Source organism: Marmota flaviventris, chromosome 1 (assembly GCF_047511675.1).
Source record: "Marmota flaviventris isolate mMarFla1 chromosome 1, mMarFla1.hap1, whole genome shotgun sequence".
Lineage (NCBI taxonomy): Eukaryota > Metazoa > Chordata > Mammalia > Rodentia > Sciuridae > Marmota > Marmota flaviventris.
The window spans coordinates 10,996,180-11,021,821 of NC_092498.1; positions in this window are offsets into that span (position 1 = coordinate 10,996,180).

Here is a 25,642-nt window from a genome sequence, read left to right on the forward strand (position 1 = left end):
TTGCAGGAAACCCAGCAGAGTTGCAGGATGGAGGCAGATGGTCAGAAGATGGGTGTACTTCCTACCCACACTGAACGGGCAGTTCCAGAGTGAGGGTGTCCTGAGGCAGGGAGGGACAATGGCAAGAGCAAGGTTCAAGGGAGTGGATACAGGAATGATATACCATAGATGCCAACTCTCAGCTTAGAACTCAGAACAGCTCCTATCTCCTTCCACACAATGCTGAGAACATCATTTGCTTGTTCACTGATGTGTTTGTTGCAGAAGAAAACAAGGATGTGTGTTCTTGTCCATACTACTGGGTTATCTGCCTGCCTTCAACCCTGGATACTAAGTACAAATCATATTATTTTTTGCTCAAACAAACCTATTGAAGCATTGGTGTATTCATCATATTGTCATGGAATAATCACTCGATTTGAAACATAACCATTACACTTAGGATAAGGCAAATTTCCTCATATACTTCACCTACTCTGAAAATATTCACCCCAAAATTTTGCTTACTGTACTAAAGAAAAAAACTATCTTGCACTGGATTTATAATACAGCACTAACCCAGCATGTGCAAAGTCCTGGGTTCAATCCCCAGCACCCCAAAAAAGAAAAAAAAAATTAAAACATAGCAAGGTAAATATCTCCAGTCTTTGATATTAAGAAGACATTAAGAAACTAAGTATACCAATAAACTTGAAAATTTCATGAAATGGGAAAATTCTAAGAAAACATGTTTTACAAAATCTAGAATAAAATGAATAGAAAAATATGAAAATTCAATATCTATAGGAGACATTGAATCTATAATTATAAAACTTCCACAAAGAAAACTGAAGGCCAAAATGGTTTTAACCACAGAATTCTACCAGCCTTTCAGAAGAAGAAATTCAGCTCCTGCACAAATTCTTTCCAGAAGAACAAAGATGGAACTACTTTTGAGATGGTAATATTTTCTTCTGGTTTGTTTTTGTTTTTGGTACTGAGCTCTTGCGGTCTACCACTGAATTTTATTCCCATCCCTTTTCCATTTTTTTGTTTTGAGACAGGGTCTCACTAGGATGCTTGGGCAGCCTGGAACTTGTGATCCTCTTGCCTCAGTCTCCTGAGTTGCTGAGATTACAGGCATGTACCATCATGCCCAGCAACATTTCTTTTTTTCTCATAATATGGAAAATCATGTTTTTATTTTTGTAAAATAAAAACATTACTCCTGGAACAAAGCCAATCTTTGACATACTCATAATTTTTATGTGGAAGGAACTGGTATTTTCTTTAATATTCCTAATATTACCATCTCAAAAGATGCTGAAAAAATATTTGATAAATTTCAACTGCCATTCTTGTTGAACAGAAACAAAAGTAAAAATGAAACATGTTTTCATTCTAAAAGTGTAGGCAAGTTCTTAAAACAAAAAAAGTATTAACTAGAAATAAAAGGTTTCATAAACCAAATTATATTAAGAATTTATTCTCATGAAAAGTCATTAGCTAAACAATATAAAAATAATTATGGAATGGGAGAAGATTCTATAAGACAAATAGCCAACAAGAACTTGTACCCAAGTATGTGTTGACAAGTAAAACAACTTGAATAAATGGGGAAACCCATTAAAACTAGAAACTCACAAAAGAGTCTACTTATTTTTAGAAAACTTTAGATGCTCCTCAGATACATGGGTACCTCTTACTCATTTTTGTGGTAGGCACACACTTCCACTCTGCACTTTAACTTTTTATCCAAGTTTGCTGGAGGGTCCCTACACTATTCACCCCTCCACTTTCAATCTTCCTTAAAGAGCACTTCTGAAAGAAAAACCAGACCACCACACCAGAACCCATGAATAATTCATGCCACACAACTTCACCCTGACCCTCACTGGCTCTGGGCGATTCTTCTATTCAACTTGCATTGATTTTATGGAGAAAACCGAGTTCATGTACTCTCCCCTCTTCACATCCAGGAATCAATGTACCCACCTTTTCTCTAACTTCCAGACTCAGGGAAAAAATAGAACTATTATTATGGAATGCATAGACCTGGAGAACTGAAGGGAACATTGGAAGTCACGTAGTCAAAGCCTTTCATTTTTAACCCTGATGAAGCATATAGTCAGGAAACTCAAAGAACCAAGATGTCTATTTAGTCATTTAACTCATTCTTTTCCTAAATAAAGAAAAAAAAAGAGCTGTGATTTAGTTCTAGCCTTTCCTTTCTTTAATGTAGAGTCAGGGTATTCCTTTGAATTGGCAATTTTCTTATTCCATATGTCACTGTATCAATCAGGAGTGCATTAAACTATAAGCAAGATAAAAATCTGACTGGTAGTTGCTTTAAAATATATGGTATATTTTCTTATATTACAGGACAACCTGAAGTTAGGGGTGTTATAATTTGGATCTGAAATGTCACCCAAGGGCTCATGTGTTCCATGTTTGGTCCCCACTCGACAATAATGTTCAGAGATGGGAATTTGGGTAGGGGGTGAGTAGATCATGAGGGCTCTGACCCATGAGTGGATTAATCATCCACTGAGGAATTCATAGCTGAATGGACCATCGGATGGTGGTGGAAACTAGGAGGTGGAACCTAGCTAGAGGGAGAGGGTCTTTGGGGCATGTTCTTGGGGACTACATCTGTCTCCAGTCCCTTCCTCCGCCTCTTGCTAGGTCCTAGCTACGTGAGCTGAGCAGCTTTCCTCCCCCCCACACTTCTGCCAGGTTGCTCTCCCTCACCCCAGGACACAGCGATGAGTCCACCTGACTATGGGCTGACACCTCTGAAACAATACACCAGACTGGGAAGATTTGTCATAGCAGTGACTGGAAACGCTGCACTTGGTTTTAGCGATGGAAAGCTGAACATCAGAGGGGTGCCTCCATTGACTCAGCACTCAAGGGTGACAAGACAGGCTTCTCTTCAATTCCTTGCATCCAAGGCAGGAGAAAAGGGCCAAAGGCATAGGAACAGTCACCATTGTACCTTTTGCAAGCTTCACTCAAATATCTTTCCCCTGCTACTGGATGGAAATAAGCCACAGAGCTCTCCTGCATACAAGGAGGCAGGGGACCACCGTGAGTTCTGCTTGTTGGTTCATTTTTTAATAACATTTCTGTCCTCAACAAAATCAGAATTTTTTTTCAGTAAGGAAGCAAAGAGAACGTATAGTGGGCTGGCAGCAAGCAATCATCTCTGCACTCTTGTGCCCACAGCATGGAAGCCACCATCCTCACCTGGCCCACGGGGTCAAGCCCTGAATAACCTGCCACATACCATGTCACTTTGCCCCTGTGTCCCAGCTAGTCAGCCCCTTTCAGTTCTGTCCACAGGCCAAGCTCTTCTCTTCAGGGCTCTGGGCAGGCTGTTTCCTGCCAGAAGACTCCCTTCTCTCGGCTTCCAGGGCTGGCTCATTCCCATTCCTTCTCTTCTGAGACCTTCATTCTTCACTGAAATACCGTCTTCTAGGAGGTGATATTTCCTGACCTTCCTATTTTTAAAATTTCTTTCTCCATCATTCTTGGTCAGCAATGAGGGATTCTTTTCCTCTTAGAAATTGTGCAGCTTGAAAATAGTCTCATATTATTTGTTAATGTTTCTTTTTGATCATCTTCCCTACTCTCCCTACTCATGTAGCTTGTATTACTCAATTTGTTCATCCATTTGCTATATAATGAGCAGCAACTATGTGCCAGGCATTATCCTAGGTGCTAGAGGCAGCAATGAACAATGCAAAAAGACTCTGATCTCATGAAGTTCACATTCTACTGGGTGTAAAGCCCATTAATAATAAGCAATAATAAGCAATTAAAATGAATAGCATGTTTCTTCCATTGGGTCTCTAGAATCTATCCCATTGTCTGATGTTCAATAAATATTTATTGAAAGAAATAATAAGTAAATATCACTCACAAAACACCATGTGTGCATGAGGGTGCAGCCTTCATCCTTTTGTAGCTACATCTGTAAGTAACTGGAATGCTTTTGACAAAGAACAAGAAGAATCAGAATCTGCACAATCTCTTTAGGACTGGAAGTATAATTAAAGAAAACTATCTGCATAAATCACTCATTAAGGCAAAGTTGAATGACTCCATTAGAAATAATCTCCAATAATTGGATCAACAACTAAATTATTTGTTTAAAATATTTAGACAAGAGGTTTAATGAGAAAGAATGAATGGCGTGTTAAGTATCTATAATATTTTTTCATTGAACCAAATAGACAATGATAGATGAAGACTCTAAGCTAATCCCAATAAGAACTTTAATGATGTAAAGAACATCAAAAGATGATTTTAGAGCAGATTTTAGTGCTTAACCACTATTTTATTATTTTAACCAATCCAGAACAAGAAACTCTGGGTCAGATAGATTTTCAGCCCCTTTTGTCCTGTAGGTAAACATTTTTTTTTCCATTTAGACCCATTAGGAAAACCAAAAATGAAATCATATTTATTAGAATAATGGGGATGTGCATGTTATACTTTACAACAGATGATGATACGTTATTACCTGAATGGATGGGGATGAACCAAAAGGAAAGAGCCCCAGCTGTGAATTACAAACCATAATGTGCAGTCCAACGTAATGCATCTCAGCTCCCTTCTCAATATTCTGCAGGTGTGGGTGGGAGGAAACAGATTTGAACCTCAGACTCATCTCAAGGACAAGCATCAGTTTCTTCATCTGTAATTTTAGTATGATCACTTATTAGACTACAAGATTGTTTTAATTGACAGTGAGAAAGTGTTTTGTATGCTACAAACAACTAGGCAAGAAATTGTTGATATACACACAAACACCACCTCTTTATAGATACAGGCTGTATGTGTTGAGTGAAATTCTTCAAACTTCTGTTCTCACTTCACAAGAATTTTGCAATTAGTCCTTATGTTTTATTTTTATTCAATTTTTTTCCTCTGGTTATGTCACCTAAGTTACCCTCCAAAGTAGAACATAAATTTTGTTAGTTTTTAACATGTTAGATATGCTCCTACTCACCTCAACAGTAACATATATTAAACAAAGACATGAAAAGTTAGAATACACATTTTCTTAGGTTAACAAAACTGAAAGATCCTTGGGACGAAACAACATCTTATGTTTTTGTTTTATAGTCAGTGCTAAATAAATGCTGATGGACTGATAAGCTGATAAAAATTAGATCTTTCTTAAATTCACAGAAAAATATTTTCATTTGATCCATTTACTTTTTATACAACTTTTTATACAATATTTTTACAAAACTTAGGTGTTTTCGTTTTTATATAACTCATCCTTGGTAAAAATATTTTCACATAAGAATTTCTTTCATTTAAATTGATAGTGAACACTTACTGTGCGCTTAGCTCTGTGCTAGATAGCAAAAGCAACACACTTTGTCACTTGGACCATTATCAAAGCTGTCAGTGATCACACATGAACTGACCTTAAATAAGAGACAATATTTTTACATAAATCAGAACTTTTGAAAATATTCACATTCTAAGGTCACAGAAATTTTTGCCTGTGGAAGTTTACTCTACACCACACAATGTGACCTTATGGAAAAGGTGTTCATAATCAAGTATCTAGCAGGCACACTTACTGAGTAAAAGTGACTCAGTAAGATTTGTTTCCACAAGTCCTTTTCCTTTTATTAAAGGAGAGGTAGAGGAGGAGCACGAGAGGGGAAAGAAGAGATGGTGTCTAAAATAACCACATACTACTGCATGTGTCAATCCATTGAAAGATTTACAATTTTCAGGAAATTCTGATGATGATCAAATCTGTAATTCCTACCACATATAGTGAATGTTAAGTGGAAATTTGATTCATCTTCTCTGGTATCATTGTATGAATAATAGCATAATCGTCTTTGAGATAAAACATGCTTCTTCCCTAAAAATATATTCACATCTTTCATTCACATTACAGATGAAACCATTCATCTGAGCCCATTTCCTTGTCTTCAAGGGAAAAGGAAGGAAAACATCTTTCTTTTATCTCCCAAATATATGTACGCATTGCAGGAGATCTATAGATATAGAAGCACACATTTATATATTTCAGTGATTCCTGGCATTTTTCTCTCTACTCACTGTTTAGTTCTGTGTTACCACAAGCTCTCCACCTTCAGGTGCTGCTGGTTTACTGAGTAACATGCTTTGCTGACCGCACATATGCTCAGTGCTACGCTGTCCCCTGGGTGTCGAGGCTAACCTGTTCATTTAAACCAAGCTAGTGCTGGCAGGGAGCCCAGATTACTGGGGCACAGCAACTACATGAAGCCAGAGACTATTCACAGAGTGTTATTGGGGATAAATATTACAAATAGTCGGTACAGAGCTTAGAAGTTCTGTCCTCCCAAATATAGGAGAGCAGTGTTGGGACAACATTCTCCCTCTTCTCAATTCCATCCCTCCGTATGCAGTTCTGGTCCAGGATACTCAATGCCAGGAGCCCTACTTTAATATGAATACAAGAAAAGGACTTTTTCTTTTAATACGAAAAGGACTATAGTCAGAAGTCTCAAGAAACTTATAATCTTTATGTATATGAAGAAATCAACTATTAGGATTTAGATCTAAAATATCCCCTCCAAAGTTCTTGTCCTGAAAACACCGTGTCCAGTGCAGCAATGTCCTGAGGCGGGCTTTTGGGAAGTGATTGGATCACGAGGGCTTTAACCTCATCAGTGGATCCACTGATGGATTAATACTTTGAATGGACTTCAGGAAAGAGGTGGAAACTGTAGGCGTTTGGGGAATGGTTGGAAAAGGTAAGTCACTGGAGGTGAGCCCTTGGACTATATCCTGTTCCTGGTCCCTTTGTCTCTCTCTCTCCTTTCCTAGCTGACATGAACTAATGAGCTTTCCTCTGCTATGCCCTTCTTCCATGATTCCGCCTCATCTCGGTCCCAAAGCATTGGAACTGGCTGACAATGGACTGAAATTTCTGAAAACATAAGCCAAACTGAATTTTTCCTTTTAAAATTATATCAGGTACTTTGGTCACAGTGACAAAAGCTGACTAATACAGCCACCAAAATGTTTACAGGAGGTTTTCTTCCTCCCAAGACTATTATTACTTATTCCTTAGCTGAATCTGTGGGTGCATAGACATCAATGTGAGAGTAAAACTTCAGAGGACCACTGACTCTCCCTTCTTAAGACATTTAAAAAAAAAGTATGATATTTCAGATGATGGCCCTTCTACTGACAAGTACCAAACAAAAATCAACCTCAAAAGGTAGTTTTTTATCCTATTAATTATATTTCTTTGAAACAAGTCATCTTTGTTATCTCACACAATCTCCCATGAAAATAATTTTTAAAAGTCTACAAGTTTTTATTCTGAAAATTTTCATAATATTTAATTTGAGTGTTGTTTTGCTTTCTCTGGCTTAGGGAAGCCAAGGACAGATAACTTCATAATTCACTATTGTATTTTAACTTTTTATACTTAAATTCCACCTAAAAACACACCAACCACAAATATACACATTTTTTAATATGCTGAGACCACAGGATAAGCCTGCAATCATATTTTTTTTATTATTATTTCTTTGTACTTTCATTTGATTTCTCAAGATACTGGTTGATGCTGAATGAGGTGACAGACTGTTTTGATTTTACCATTTGGAGAGTTTCATTGACTCATTAAAAATGATTCAAAAGAAGGAAACATAGTGCCATAGAAAGAGACAAAGACAAAACATACAAAACATGCATTTGGCAAATTTCAAAACATACTTCCAAATATTTCATGCAATAAAAAAGTACAACTACATATTTTTAAAATACCATACAACACAAATAGTACTTAAAGAGGATTTTATAGCTTAAATGCTTATATTTTAACCTAAGCAGACTTTAAAATTAATTAGCTAACTTTCTCAATTTAGAAAGATTTAAAATTTAGAAAGATACAATAAATACAATGAAAGGAACAAATAATGGATATACAACCAGAAATTAAAGAGACAGAAAATGAAGATGCAACTAAAAAATAAGGCCAAACTTCATTTTTCATATCCATACCACCCAAAGGGATCTACAGATTCAAAGCAATCCCTATCAAATTTCTAATGGCATTTTTTACATAAATAGAAAAATCCAAAAATTTATATAGAACCACAAATGACCCCAAAGAAAAAGGTAATTTTGAGAAGGCATTACATTGGAGGCATCACATTGCCTAAAAAAAAAGTATATTACAAAGTTAGATATGCAGATTTTAATGTAATACAAAAAAGAAGACTTAGCAAAATAAAGAGGCCACCAATTTATTAACATCAAAGAGTGAAAATGTTAAAATAATTCAAAAGAAATTTGGAATAGTGAAACATGGGGAATAAACAGAAGGGACAAATAAAAAAATAAAATGATAAACCTAAATCCAATTATGTCAAAAGTTGCATGAAAAATTATTAGTCTAACCACTTTACTTAAAAGGCAGAGATTCACAGCAAGGATAGGAAAAAATCAACTGCACACTACCTATGAAAGACATGTCTTAACATACAAATGTGAATAAGTTGAAAGTAAATATATATTAAGATACATAACAAGTATACCTATAGACACAAGAGCATTAAATTAAATTAATATAAAGGGTAATACAAGTGATTAAAAAATACTTCATGATCACAGAAGCTGCAATTTATTGGGAAAACAGAACATTTATAAATGTGTGTGCTAAATATAAGAGCTCCAAATTATAAGGATCAAAATTAAAGAAATCGAGAAATAGACATTTCTAGAGCCACCAGCAGAAGATTAGCACGGCTCTCCCAGCAATTGACAGGACAATTAGATGAGACATCAGTAAAGATAGATCTGAACAATATCATCATCTACCTTGATCTAACAGACTTTTATTGAATGCTTCATCTATCAACTGCAGAATATGCATTCTTTTCAAGTGTCCATTGTATATTTACCAATTCAGACCTAAACAGAAAGCTCCAGGCCCAGAGTTCTTAGTCACCAATTCCATCAAACATTCAAGAAATATTTTGACACAAACTATTTTTTAAAGTTTTAAAAAGAGGAAGGGACATAACCTAAATATTAGAACTTGTCTAAGGCATCGCCAAAAAATTGGAGACAAATATTCCTCATAAATACAGATGCAAAAACCCTTTTAAAATGTTACAAATTAAATGCAATATTCTATCTATAGTGGATAGTATATTAGGACTAGGATGAATTACCAGACAATGCAAAACTGATGGACTTCAAAAAGCTACCAGTATAAATCATCGTACCAACAGAATAAGAGAAAATGCATATGAATATTTCAATAGATACAGAAAAAGCATTGGACAAATTCAATACCCATTTATGATAAAAGAAAAAAGCACTCAGCAAATTAGGAATGGTAAGAATCTAACTCAAAATGATAAGCCTACAGTTAACATTACATGTAATGGTAAATAACCAAACTCTTTCCCTCTGAAACTGGGGACAAGGAAAAAGTGTGCACTTGTGCAATGTCTTTTTAACATACTGAGGACAGTTCTGGTAATGCTTTTTGACAATTGTAAAATCAAGAAAGAAGAAATAAAACTATGGGTATTTGCAGGTGATAAAGTTGTATACAAAGAAGATGTCAAAGAATCTATAAAACCACAGAAGTATTAACAAGTAAACTCAGCAAAAATCAGTTGTTTTCTTACATTCTAGTAGCACAAACTAGAAAATGTAAAAAAAATCCATTACGATGACATCACTAAACATTAAGTATTTAGAAATAAATCTGACAAAATATTTTCAGACTTTTACACTGAAAACTATAAAAATTTATTGAGAAAAGAAGACCTAGATAGAGAGCTATATTATATTCATGGAATGAAAAATAATATGATTAAAATGACAGTTATCCCCAAATTGATCAGTAATTCAGTGCAGTGCCAATCAAAAATCCAAAAAATTTTTTTCTTCCAAATTAACAACCTGTTCACCCAGCAGCAGGATGAATCTTTGAAAATCAGGATAAATATTAATTATCTTGACTATGGTATTGACTTCACAAGTGGACATATAAGTCCAAATTCATAAATGGCACATTTAAAACATACAAAAATCATTGAAAACCAATTACGCCTCAATAAATTTATAAGCAAAATATAAAAACAGGAGCAAGTTTGATCACCTTAATGCCTATATATCTAAAAACAGACAAAATAAGCAAATTCCTGGAAAACTACAAAATATAAAGACTGATCATGAGAAGATAGAAAGTCTAGATATTTTAAAACTAATAAATTGAGATACTTAATTTTTTAAAAAATAGTATTATCCCAAAGAAAATATCAAAGGCCAGATGATTTTGCAGATTAGTTTGATCTTTTCCCTCCAGAATTGATTAAGTCAAAATCTTTCAAGTAATGGAAGAGGCTGCCCTTTCCAACCAGATCTGCAAGTCTAGTATAACCAAAACAGAAAACAGATGGTGACAATTTGAAAAAGGATATCTAAAAGCCTACCTTAATCTTGACATGGTGCAAAATTCCTAAACAGGATATTAGCACAATGAATTGAGTATATAAAAATAAAATATGTAATGCCCCCCCAAAATTTAAGGATTTAGGAATAAAAGATCACATGGTTATATCAACATCTATGGAAAACACATTATATGAAATTCAATTAATGTTTTTTCATTATCAAAATAAGTATAAAATTCCATTAATTACAAGGAGTATTTTCAAAAACCTATGGTCAATATTGTTTTGATGAGGAAACCTAAAAATTTGGCAGTAGTCTACTCAGTGCTTTTGTATAAATTAGAAAAAATAATCTTCCTTGATTGATGGATGGATTAATATTTAATGAAGAACATACTTAATGATAACTACTACAAGAGTTATAACTCTTGTATAACTCTTGTTATAACACTCTGTATAAATGCAAACCAAATTCTTGAGCAGAATAAATTAGAAATATTCTTCATAATAGTCAGGAATTCAAAAAGTCATTTAAAGTTCTTATTAAATACATTTTTAAAAAGATGTGTACTTATTTATTTATTTATTCTAATTAGGTATATATGACAGCAGAATGCATTTTGATTCATTGTACACAATTGCAGCACAACTTTTCATTTCTCTGGTTGTACACAATGTAGCATCGCACCATGCTTACAGTCATACAGGAACCTAGGGTAATGATGTCCATCTCATTCTACCAGCTTTCCTACCACCATTCCCACTCCCCTTTCCTCCCTCCCCTTTGCCCAAAACTTCTCCATTCTCCCCATGCCCTTCCCCATTATGGGTCAGCATCCACTTATCAGAGAGAACCTCTAGCTTTGGGGTTTTGGGGATTGGCTTACTTCGATTAGCATAATATTTCCTAACTCTATCCATTTACCTGCAAATGCCATAATTTTATTCTATCTTAATGCTGAGTAATATTCCATTGTGTATAAATACCACAGGTTTTTTTTTTTATCCATTCATCTGTTGAAGGGCATCAAGTTTGGTTCCACAGTTTAGCTATTGTGAATTGTGCTGCTGTAAACATTGATGTAGCTGCTTACTATAGTATGCTGTTTTTAAGTCCCTGGGGTATAGAATGAGGAGTGGGACAGCTGGATCAAATAATGGTTGCATTCCAAGTTTTCTAAGAAATTTCTATAATGCTTTCCAGATTGGTTGCACCAATTTGCAGTCCCACCAACAATATATGAGTGTGCCATTTCCCCTATGTCCTTGCTAACACTTATTGTTGTTTGATAAGTACACATCTTGCTTTCATAAAAATAAAATTCTTTGATAATTTCAGTGCTTATTTTTTCCAATATATCATCTCAGATAGAAGCAGTCACTAGGTGACTCTTTTGTGTGAAATTATTTAAGTAGGCTTTAATAACTTTCAACATGAGGAATTATGTTATCCACTTTTTATTAATATTAATAATATTGGCAAAGTTAAAAATTGTCTGAAAATAATGAATATATCCAGAAAAGTTTCCAATAAATTTTACTGCAAATATCTCATGAGTTTTGGCATGAGACTCTGGAATTCATTTAGCATAAATATAATATCACTATAAACATTTTTTTAAAAATAATTGTAGTTTCTTCCATGATTTCAATGTTAAAACAAGTACTAAATTTTGGCTTCTGTATCATTTTGTATAAAAGCTTATTAGTTACTATATTATATCTGGCTTTGTAATTAAAATATTGGTAGATTTAAACACTGAATATAATAATGCCATCTTGATACAGCAAGCAAATATTGAATGATATGCAATTCAACATGAAATTCCAAATTTGGAAAGTATATTACATCAATTTTATCTATTCCCAGTTTAAGACACCAGTTAGAAAGTTATTAAGCAAATATTATTTTACATGTTGCATCACAAAGTGTTATTTAAACAATTTCTTGTCAGAAGTTAGAACAATAAGTATTGACCCCATTTGGAAATGATACTTTATTCCATCATTTAGAAATTATCAAAAAATTCTGATTTTGTTAGAATAAGATACTTTATTGTCTGTTTTGGAAAAACAATTACAATAATCTGTATATAAACTTCTTACATCTAAAATCAATAAGAACAATTTTAAAAATTAATAATTCCAAGTATTATATATTAGATTAATTACATAGTAAAAAATAGGAGCCCTCAAAAACATGACCCTGATAATATAGCAGAAAAACATAAAGGCCAACTTGTTGGGGGAATTCAGATTATATAAAAACAAAAATATGATTACCAAGTGGGAATGTTACCTTAGAGAGTTGCTCAAAGAAATAGGTGGAATAAAGGAAATCAAATCTCCATTAAAGTGAGGAAGTTATTACATTTCCCCCAGTTATTTGTATTTCTGTTCAATTTATTCTATATTTGTTACACCACTTATAATATATAGTTTGGGATGAGTCCATCATTTTATATTATTTCAATGAAGATATTATTGTAAATTTACTTCTTTCCTTTTGCTCATCTATATCATCAATTTAGTCCACCCCAAAATATGTACTAAGCACTCGTTATATACCAGACACTATATCATGAGTGAATTAGATTAAAAATCTCTGCCTTCAAGGAGTTTATATTCCAGTGAGAAACACAGCTACCAGCGTATACTCTGTTACTTAGAAATCTCACTGAGTTCGAATAATAGTGCCAAAGTGGAAATAAAAATCAATGATGGCCAAATTTAAGCATATAGCATGTCAGCAATTGTCAATAGAGCATTGAAAGAAATATAGGTAAGTATTGTAGCCCGTTACCAAACTGCGTGGGTGTGCAGAATTCTTCTGGCAATACATGCCTAGTTAAGAAAAAAAATAAACTTCCACAACTGAGGATAAGAGCTGTTATATTTACTGAGCTACATCTTGAATATAACAGTTACTTAAGGACAATGTTCAGTGCTGGATAAAGCAATCCCTAAATACATGTCAACTAGCAATGTAAAATGGGTTCATTGCACCCTTGAAAATCCTTCATAATAAAAGATGGCATACAAACCTGAGCCCTTTGCTGGGCTAGTAATTTATATTCATGAAGAGGATGCATCCTGCAGTGATCATTTAATTAACAAATATAGAGCATTCTAGAGAGAAATGATCCTTCCCTTATGCCAAATGTGTCATTCAACATCAGTGTCACTGCTGAGGTATCAAGAGTGTCAGATAAATCTTCAGATACCTTATACTCTGTGCAGTGGAAGTAATTTCACTGGGGATAAAACTGCCATTGGGCTCAATTACCTCCATGCAGTCTAATTCTGGAAGGTAGGCAGGCACTCTTTTAAGCTTCAAAAGGCTTCATCACCAGAATGATTTCCCTGGACATGGAATATGTTTCTCTTCAGCATTAAATGCAGTTTAAAACCAAACAATCTTTGGGAAAGATTTTAGCAGGCACTTTAGCTCTCTCAGTTAGTGGGTTTCTTAAAAGCATGCATAGCAATGAGGAAGCGTAGTCATTGCACTGTATTACCATCCAGATTTTTAAAACAACCTACAGAGAAGGAGTGATATTTTATCAATGGATTGTGAAATGAGTCATTTATATAAGGTCAACAAAGGTTTACAGTGAGCATAGACAGATATTCAAAATCCACTAGGACTTGCTCATGTTTACTGTTCATTTCCCCATGAATTTTGTGTGTTTCTTATAACCTCTTTGCATTGAGCCTTCCATTCATACAAAGCACTTTATAATGAAAGAGTTACTTAAAATCATTTAAATTTGTTTTTAGCTCACAGGCAAATGGTGACTTGTTAAAAAAAAAAAATACAGCAGTGTTATTACACCATAAGCACAATACGATGTGAATTTCATTTTTTAAAGAATAATAAGTACTCTTTTGATAAAACAGTTGAATTTTGATAGACCAAAGAATGCATTCTGCTGTAGGGAACCCCGAAAATCAGATTATTTAATCAATATCTACCAACTTACTTTTATTATCTTGCTCAAATAATTCAAACATAATGTTTTAATTTTAAGAAAGTAAATTTTTTAAAAACTCTGTTTGCAAATGCAACTGTTTGTACATTGAAATTTTATGTTACTACTTTGCTACATTAAAGTATTTAAGAAGTAAAAAAAAAAAAAAGCAAAGGGCATGAATGGACATTTAGTTATGTCTCGATGTTTCGATTAATTTCTAACTAAATATTTCAAAATACTGAATTTTGAATGTTCTTCATAATATATTGAAGTTTGGTCACCTTTACAAAGAAAATTTTATTTTCCAGAATATGCACAATTTCAAATTGTGTTCAATCTCTGTACAATTAGCAATATGTGTTTTGTTCTTTGGAACTGCTTAAGTTGTAATAAATACCTTTTACACTGAGTGATCTCTTAGTCAATAAGGAAATTCTTAAATATGTAATATGATATTTTTTTTTTCTAGGGAGAAATTTTAACAGAGAATTAGAAGCTGCTTTTCCTAAAACACTGACCCTCCACTTAGGCCTGCAGATGCCCAATGGGTAACTCAAAGCAGGATGAAAAGCTTGACATCTCTGCCATCATTTTGTCCCTGCCTTTTATCAGCTTAGACTCTGGATCAGATCCTGCTCAGCTCTGTACACAGGGACGCGAATCACTGAAGGATATCTGTGCAAAAATGGGGAATACAAGTTTGACTAGCCCTGAATTTACCTAACCTATCTCATCCCCCTTCAAGACTGAGGACACCAAGAGTAAGTTATTTTCGAGATCTGCAGGAACATTCAATTGCTAGCTTTTACAGTGTCCTGTTCTAGCCCCCTGCCCAGGAGAGATGTCAGAAGTCTCCATTCATTTCCTCCACTAAACCAGCAGTTACCTTAGGTTCCACAATCAACAGACCTCACAGACAGATCATGATGAGAGGATCCCCTGCCCCTAATCAGGAATAATAGGAACTGAGGCTGCTCCCCTAAGCAGGGGCAGTCACCTCATGGGAACTGAATTGCCCCCTCAAGCAGCAACAGCTTCTCTGGAGCCACTTTGCAAAAGCAGAACTGAGATAATAAACCAGGCCACAGTTGGATCAAGACTACGTAATATCACATACCTCTTGTTCCCTGCCCCAGTTATTTCCCTGTTTAAAGATAAAGCGCATATCAGGACCCCAAAGACAGGGCTGGACATGCTGGTCCCCGTGTCCTCCCAGTACTGATTAAAGTTGCTTCCCAATCTTCACTGTTAACTATTTCCATTTTTGTGGGGGTAGGGGGACCTGGTTTGTTAGCATCCCCGACATGCACACCCCAGTCAGGCCTCTGGCTTAGGACCCTGGTAACAAGATGGACAAATCACCCTCTCATATGTTCTTTCACACTGTGTGCGCATTGTCACCCCAAGTACTTTGCAGCAGTAAATCCAGAGCAAAATCCTCATTCCCTGTGTAATCCAGAAGAACAGAGATGTGGGGGGGATAAGGCATGATTAGCTAGAAGATAGTTCTTCTAGCTCTTACGGAAAATAAGAGTATCTACCTAGCTTCAAACTGATCCCAAATAGAAAAATAAAGATAAGAGTCTACTTTGATGAACTAAAAAGGAAAAGAATCACAGAAGAATCAAATTTTAAAATTTTTCACTTCCTATTTTGATTAAATAAATTCAAAACAATCATTTCATTTGAACTTCATTTCTTTTATATAAAAGATTGATAATGTGTTACTGCTAAGTACATATTTTTTGCAAAGTTTATTCAGGTACACAATAACAAAAAAACAGCATTTGCAAACTTTACATTGTTTCTAACCTTTATAAATTATTAACAATACCCCTTATGACTTTTACATGCTAACCTTTATTATTCATAAATTATAAGGCATCACCAACATCTATTTGTACTTTTTGAAATCATACCTCACCATTCATCCTCCAGCTAAAAGATACTTTTTCTTTTATCAACTGGCTCCTTCATTGTGTCTCATTTTAATTGCTTTTTCTCTTCTGTGGGAAGATAAAACTTCCCTAGATTTCTTAGTACTTCTGAACATTGTTCCCTCCTAAGACTACCTAACATGAGAAACAGGTCTGTGTCCATTTGTTTAGTTAATTGTTCTGGGATCTTCTGAGATAGAAGGGAGAATTAAACTTCTCTCACCGACTGGAGAAGGTTTCTAGGTGAAGCTCCCCAGGTACCAAGACAAAGGTTCCGTCTCCATAGACTTTCACATTTCTAAGGGTATTAGGCCTGACCTTGGAGACCTTTACTCCATTAAAGCCAGACATGCCTAACATCATAAAACGTTGGGGTGAGAACCTAGGATTCCTTCTGTCTCCCCTCAATGATGTAAAGATTTTTTCTACCCTTTTTTGAGAAAGAAGGGAGGAGCCATCTAACCCTCCAGTTATTGATTAACAGGAGAGTATGAAGCCAATCCTGTTTGAAGAATTTCCATTTGTTCCCCTTGAATGGCCAAAGGATAAGGCACAGAGCAATGTAGTGGAATACCTAGTTTGCTGTGATTCCTCAGATTGCTTATCAGACAGATAAGCAATCTGTCTGATCTAGAACACCTCAAATGCACAATTCAACATACAATTAACAGAGAAAAATATTAAAACAACATCTTGAGATTTCTGTAGACAAAACATTCTATGAATACAAGTGTCTCCCTTCACAGTACCCAAGGCATTGGACATGGCGAATGGTTGTCCTGGACAGGATGACCTTAGTCAGCAAGGGTTTGTTTGACGGTTAAGGGTATAAACAAAAGAGCCACTGTCACACAAGTTGGGAGGTGGTGGAGAAGCTCAGTGTTGAGCCTGGACCTTGGTCAGTGTGTAAGTGTCCTGTGGCCTTGGATTAGGTAACACTGTATGGAGTGTACTGTCACACTGCACATGATATAATCCATGTGAGGTGAGGGACACAGGTGATATTGTCTGTGATGTAAGGTTATATTGCATGTCATGCAAGGTTTGTGTTAGGTAGTGTTGTGGGACCCTGCTCTCCCAGGTAAACTTAAAACTGGGACATTACTGAGAAGGCACTTAAAGAGAAGCCATTCTGTTGGACCTGTGTGTGAATATGGCATTTTCCAGAACAAGGGACTGTAGAAATACCCTGAACTTTCTCCCCAAACCAGCTCTCTTTTTTCATCATTAATATAAGCCTTTGAAACAAACACTTGATAGAGGAAAAGAAAATGTTCATCTGTATCTCGAAGAACATATGTTACCTACAGTTATTTATTCCTAAGTCAGGAATCTAAATTTTTTAAAATGCACTAAAATTTTTATTTAGTCTTTTAATATATTATTAATTTTTGTCTTGTATAGTGCATTAATGGTTGAAAGAGTTTTGTTGTATTCTTTTCTGTTTTATCTTTCTTTAGTATCACAACTGTCAAACAAAAAAGGACAAAGAACATACCAGGTAGAGATCAGCCCCAGGGAGTTTAGGAACCACGGTGTAGCTGGGGCATGGAGGAGACCAGGAAGAAGAAAGCCAGGGATGGCTGAGGATGTTGGCCAGAGCCCATCCCACTGATGCTGCTAGGTCATTTCAGGTCTGTGTAGGAAGAAAAAGCAGGATATCATTTTCTAAACAAGAATATTATTCTGGTAATAATTTCAAACTGAGAGTTGCAAGAACAGTACACTCAATACCCACATACTTTTTATTCAGATTTTACTCATTAACATTTTTTCACCTTTTTGTTGTTGTTGTTGTTTTCCTGAATCATTCCAGTGGAAGTTGCCTAAATTATTCCCATTACCCCAAAGTCTCTCAGCCCTATACGGTAATGTATCCACAGGTGCTGGGATTAAACAGGAGACATCCTTGAGGAGGGATCTTATTCTGCCTGTAACACAGGGTAACAGTCTTGCCAGAGGACACCCTAACAGCCTTGCATATCCATCAGTCCAGAGGCCAGTCTGACCTGTGTCCCAGCAGAACATCCCGAGGTTCCTCCTGAACCCAGGGGCAACGCATAGCCTTGGCAGTGGCAGCCACAGAGTTGTTCCTTATACACGTCCCTGGCTTCATTTCAGCCCAGGACTTTCTACTTCCCCTGCCCCTTATAAAACAGCTGCAGGCTCCTGAGTAAATCTATGCAACTAATTGACACCATCTCCTCGCTGCTCAAGCAAGCCACCGCCTATTGACACTGTTAAATGATCCCTGCAGCTGGTGTCGCTTTGTGGGATGAGGAACATGAACTGACACCATGATGATCTTGTCTACACACCATAAAGAATAAACCACCTGAGTCCAATGGACTTCTTGTCTCCTTGTTTTTTCCTGTCTAGGACCCATCCAGTTTCATGCACTATATTTATTTGCAATGTCTCCTTACTCTTTGAATCTGAAATAATCCACTAACCTTCCTTTTCCTTTCACCACACTGACATTTCTAAAGAATAGACTTTCAATTTGAGCTTAGCTTTTCCTCTTGATAAGAGTAGGGTGATTATAGGGATGAAGTACTGAATAATGTGTTTTTCTCTTGGCCACTCATCAGGGTACATGTGATGTCAATGTAACCATTATTATGGATGTTAACTTTGATTGCTAGGTTAAAGTAGTACCTAGCAGGTTTCTCCACAATGTTACACATTTTCCTTTTGTGAGAGATAAATACATTTTTGTAGCAATGTCTTGTTTCTGTGCAAATATTCAATTCAAAATACCCACCCACCAGTTTTAGCACCTGTTAAATTCTTTCCTGAATCATAACGGATGGTCACAGAACTGGAATTTTCTAACTTCATCATTCAATCTGAGTTCATTTTGAACATTCTATCCAAAGGAAAAGCTGTTCCTTCCTACTTGGTTAGTTACTTAGTTACCTTGTTGTATTTATTATAGAAGAAATCACAAATGCTTGTTTGAGACTATTTGATTCAGTTGAGAGTGTTACCTTTTCTTCTGCTTGGTTTTGGTGGAGAATTCACTACAGTTGAAGTGCTCCAATTTCCATTTCACTTTTCTTACAGTAACTTTGTGTGGATTTTTCCTGTTCCCATTCATCACCTGCACAGAAATGCTTCTGCAAAAATCCCCTGCCCCATTTTCTCTGTAGACACAACATCCCTCTTTTCTCTGTAAATGTAGATGTAAGTGCAGCTTAATTTTTAGGTAATATGTTTCGTGATAGAGGGTGAGTTGGTTTGTCCTGTGGTTCTGTCATTTCTGTGGTCTATTTGATTTCCTCCTTGTAGTTTTTTCTTCCCTTCCACTGTGTGTTGAGAAGGATGTCTCATTTGCTAGACCACCTTTTTTAGAAGCTTTACTTTTCTGAAACAGCCATTCAGATCCACACACTTTCAACCCATTCTCAGTTCTACACCCTCTATGCTAACTCTGTGTTGGGTGATTGTGATTATGTCCTCTGCACCCCAGTCCTCCAGTCTCTTTGCTGTCTTCAGCAAGGGAGACAGCATGAAGACTGACAGTGGCACCACAGCTATGCTGAGAGATCTCTTATTTGTGCAGTAAGTTTCATTTTTGTTTTCTTTTTTTCTTGGCACACTCCTTGTTAATCTGAAAGGCTTTTTAGGAAAACATGCAAAGAAATGTGCAACCAACCTAGAACTAACCAGAAATTCAAATAAAAACTTTTTAAGTAGAGAACGTCCAGGATTAAATTTTCATTTTTAAAAGATCCTTACTTCTCCAAAGAGATTGGATTGTGAAAGTCGAGAGTCTGATGAGGAAATGGTTTCAGAGATGGCTATGGTAGTCCACCTAAAAGTCTGCTGTGTTTTGATCAAGGGCTTTGGCAGTGAATTGAAAAGAAGAAAATACAAGCAAGACACGTTGAAGGTTTCAATTGAAAAGACTTTGTGACCGATTAGAAAACCCTCAGGTTTGTGGAATGAGCCCAACTTGGGCTCCTATCTTGAAAATCTTGCACGTGTTTTCCCACTGTGTGGAATGCATCTCACCATGAGCAGAGATAAGATAATACCCCCCTCCCAAGGATGCCAGTGTGTGGATCCTCAAAACCTGTGTGTACATTACCTAATAGGGTAAAAGTGTCTTTGCAGCTGTAAATAAGTGAAGGATCTCGAGAGAATCTCGGACCATTCAGGTGAGCCCAATATCATCACAAGGGTTTTATATAAAACAGAGGCAAGTAGTCGCCCATGGGGGTGCGTGCCTGTGATCACAGCAGCTCGGGAGGCTGAGGTAGGAAGATCTCGAGTTCAAAGCTCAGCCTCAACAACTTAGTGGGACTCTGTCTCAAAAGTAAAACATAAAAAGGGCTGGGATGTAGCTCAGTGGTTAAGCAACTCTGACTTCAGTCCTCTCTACCAAAAAAAAAAAAGGGGGGGTGGGGGTGGGGGTGGGGGTGGGGGATCAAGAGGGTCTGAGTCTGGGAAGATGTGTTAACAGAAGCAGGGAGGGAAGGAGAGAGAGAGGGGGAGGTTTGCTATGCTGCTAGCATTGGAATAAGCCAAGGAGTATGGGCAGACCCGAGAAACTAAAAAGGAGCAAATCTATCCCAGGGCTTCTAGCAGGAATCTCAAGCCTGCAGATACCTTGACCTTAGTCCTGTAAGAGACATGTGGACTTCCTAGCTTGAAAACTAAGAAATTTATGTCATTCTGTGACACTAAGCTTACGGTAATTAACTGCAGCAATACTAGGACGCCAGGCACCTATCCTGCAAGCTCCCCTTCACTCCCTCCAGAGCTTCACTCGGACCTCACCTCCTAAGAGATGCTTCCCTAGCCACGGCAGCTACACCAGCCCTCTCACTTTCTATCCCTCTGAAGCCGATTACCTTTTCTAAAGTGGAGTTATCACTTAATATATTTTCTTAATGAGAGTAGAGACTTAGTGCATTCTAGTATCCTAAAACCATGCTTGGCACATGGTAGTAAATACTTAATTAACAAAATGAAGGAACCATTTATATTTTAAAACAACAGTACCATTTAAATAACTTGATAAGGAGAGAATTTGGGGGAAGTAGCTTTGGATAGGAGTTACTTGAGAGATACTGCTATGACTTCTTCAAATAGGGTAATAGGATCTAAATATGACTTTAAGCATGAAGTTGGTGCCTGAAATAGAAGTTATGCTTCTACAGAAACCGATTGTAGTCCCTATCAGACATCAATGGCTGCCCTGCCTATATTTCAAAATTTCTCAAAATGAACTCACTTTTGCCTTCCATTTGAATATGGGATTCCCCTGGACACCTTTCTCTCAATGGTATCACATACCAGTCACCAGAATGTAAATTTTTACTTCACCCTGTTTATTTCAAATGAATCAAGCAAACTGATTCTGTCTCATATCTCAGAATTCTATCCCTCATTCTCCTACTGCAGCTCGCCCTGCTCATAACTGTATTTTTCTCTTTTCTGGGTTTTTGTAATCTAATTAACCTCTTGCTCCAATCATCTCCTTTATTTCCCCCTTTACCACAGTGCTAAGATTCAAATACGTTCTTTTCTGACAAGGGGGAAAAAAAAGTTCAACATCCTATCCAAGATCTGGTGGACTTGACTTCTAACCTTTCTCTCCACCCTTGTTTTAAATCTGCTTCCATTCTCCCCAGCCCCACCCCAAACGTGGGCCCCCTGCCTACGAATTATGAAGAGGCTTCACTCTCTTAAGCTGTTGTGATTCTGCAAATTCTGTTCTCCATATACCCAGGTTCAACTCATCCTCTAGAAACCCACCTTGAAGCTCAACAAGCTGCTCTGCTGCCTTCACAACTGGATCCCTCTCCCTTCCTAATCCCACAGTACTGGGCAAGTTTAAGCAACAGAACTTCTGATACTGCTCTAAACGGGTTTACTTGCACGCCTTCATCCTTTTATTATCGGCACTGCAAACTATTATATTTGTCGTTGTACTCTCAATGTGCCTGGCATAGCGCCTGGACTATATTAAGTTTCAAAATTAAAACGTGGTGAATGAATGAAATCGAGCTCACTAAATTATAGCTTTGAAAATAATGGCATAAGGAAGCTCTAAAAATGTTTCTCAAAGGCCTTCAGATGCCAACTTGTATACTCATTTGTTATTAAAATGAATATTGTGCAATATGGGTTAAAAATATTTTGAAACAACCAGAAAGCAGGAAAATGGAGCTAAGTATTTAGAATAAGGCTGCCATTGATGAGCGCGATCCCCAGATGAGACCCACAGTGGCGAAAGAAATGGAGAAAAACTGAAGTTCAGTGAGGGCTAGAAGACAGGATGGTTACCCGCTGTGCCCACCTTGCCTCCCCGGGCCTCCCTGATGGGGTTGGGAGAGCCTTAGGACACTCCAGCATGTGCTCCCTGAAAGAATGAGTGAGCCCAGGAAGGGGGCAAGTCCGATCCCCAGGGCAGCTGTGGATGGCTGATTCTGTTGACTGCTCAAAGCAAAGTCGCACAGCTTCCCTAGGATCCCAGCAAGCTTTAGCTCCAATGGCCTGAGCGAGAACACAGCAGAAAATGTGCCATGTACAGACTGTCCTGTCCCCTATTTCAGACTTCCTCGCCCCACTCTCATTTCTGAAAACACCCTCCCACACAAACACACAAATGGCCTATAAGCCCCTCATTTCGGTTTGGATTTTCTTTGAGAAAAGTGGCATAATGGGCCTTAGAATGCAAACACCTGGGTTTGAATTCTAGAATCTGTCTGGAATTGAGCTGTATGGCAAGGCAGACCTTAGATTCTCACAGGTGAGACTCTGGGATGAAGGACAGGTGGAAGGGGAATGCAGCTATAGTGGAAATAAACAGTGTGGGGTAAAGAGAATTTTAAGGACTGGAGTGGGATGCTTTTGTAAGTGTCTTTAGAGACATTGAAAACGAAGTGAAGGACAGGTTCTGTTAGTCTACCCTCAGGACATGCTCAGCAAGTCAGAACTTCCCCATCAGTGTTAGAGGAACCTTTGACTTCTGGAGTCATGGGGAAGACTAGGCTGAAAACCATGCCCAGGACCCAGCTGTGCAGGCGGCAGAGCTAGGAAGAAAGACTGCATAAACTCAGCTCACAGAGTACTGGGGTCCTGAGATGAACCACTAACAATCGCCAACAAACCTGAGATTCTTAAACCCCAGAGTGTCTGAGCCCTCAGGTCAGCAGGAGTAACTGCCTCTCCACTGATGGAATAAGAGAAAGTCTCTTTTCTGGGCACCCAAAATCATGACCAGAGCATATGCTTTGTTGCAAGATGCATGTGCTAAGAGCCACACCCATGAGCAATTCCATCACCTGCAGATCGTTAATTGCGGTTAGGTCACAGCACACCCTGAACAGGGAAATACAGTGCTCACTCCAAAAGAAGAAAAGGGGCGGTGGGGGGGAAGGAAAAAAAAAGATGCCCTCCAAGATGTGACTAAATATGCACTTATAGAAAACCAGGAGCAGGATGGCTATGAATGTTGTCATCCATACAGAAAGGACTAGAATCTGGATAGGAAATGTATTGATGTGGCAAGGCTTCCCCCATGATTCAGAGCATATATCTCAGAACGCTTAGTGCCAGCCCTGATATTTCTGAGATGGCTCTTTGAAACTTGGATGTGTTACTGGTCTGCCTATTGTGCATGTCACAGAAATGCCAGAATTGCATTAACAAGCTACTAACCAACAGCTCAAGGTTGTAATGGTGTTGTATCTGTATACAAGACTGGAGAATCTGTATCTGCACTTATTTCTTAGGGCCTCTTAGTAACTAAGAATGCACAGGTAAAGGGCTTGCACACTTTGAGAATTTGACTGTCTTCTGTAGGTTATCAAGAATCCATGTGTAGCTTATAATTTGAAAAAAAAATTTTCAGTCACATCTGGAGTGGCAGAAACCAGGTGGAAAGTCTAACTGGCATAGGTAGGATGCATGCAATTCCTGTAATGAACAGCAAGGCTAGATAGAACCTGAATACCTTGACCCACAGATCCATCAAGGCAAATGGGCCATGATACTCTTGGGGATTAGAAAGATGGAAAACCAATTACTTTAAGAAAGAAAAAATGGAGAATTGTTTAGCAGGATGTTACAACTGGCTACCCCAGTGGAAACTTGTGACTTTAATCCAGTTTCCACATCAGAGCAATGTCATAGACTCCCAGGTCTTAATTGATGGAGGGGTAATGTTCCTTTAAGGAAGGATCTTATAATATCATAAGTATATAATCACTATTGCCCCAGTCTCCCCTCCAAAAGAGCCTTGAGGCATATCCCAGAGTAACTGCACCTGAGAAAGGGAAATACCCAAACACTTTGAGAGCTATTGGACGGGATATCTTATCTGATGCTGACTCCTGGACTCCCAAGGCCATCATGTTGCTCAGTAGAGAAGGAGCTTAAAGGATAAGTGATATCCGGGTGCATGAGGGTTTACAAATCCACAGGTCAGAAGACCCCTATTGTAGTCTTTCCACTTCCCAGTGTGCAACTGGAGTTGATAAGTGTTGGTTTTGACTGAACCCGGTACAGTAAACAGTCCTTAAGGAAGAAAGGACCAATTAGAAGCCCCTAACACATACCTCCACTTCCTATTCTCTGTTTTACTTTAGATGAGGTAAAGAGAATTCTACCCCATACACATATGTAATTGGTAAAGTGCCACAGTCCGGCTGCAGCAAAATAACCGGGGGGTGACGAATAACTTGTGTGCATTGATACAGCAGGAGTAGGAGCCGTTTATTGTAGGACAGGAGCGGTATTTATACATTCCACACAGCTTATCTTAATTAGCATAAAATAGATACAGCAGTCAACCAATAAGACATCTCCACACTTAATGGCTCGCTGGCCTTACTTCACAAACCACTCCCTCTGGCATTTTGCCAGGCACCATCCAGACTTGTTTATGAACTCTAACATTCCCCTGGCAAAATGCCAGGTGTAATTTTGACTTGTTTACAGACTCTAACAGTAAAGAGTTTTAAATAATTGGAATGATCTTTGATACTACATCAAAATTTAATAAGTAGTTGCTTTTTAACCATCAGCTGCAATATAAAATCTATAACCATATCAATAAACCTTTTAATACTTAAGAATCCATGTGTCTAGCTTATAATTCAAATGGATTTTTAAACATGATTTTTTAAACTTCCAAATATTGACACATTTCATCACTTTTAAAAAATGTCCATTAATATCACCAATCTCAAAGGTGTCAAGCTCAAAATGGCAGTTAAGCCACAGTTAGGATTCTGGAAAATGTTTAACGGCTTGAGTTTTATCATTGGCAACAAATCTTACCAGGTCT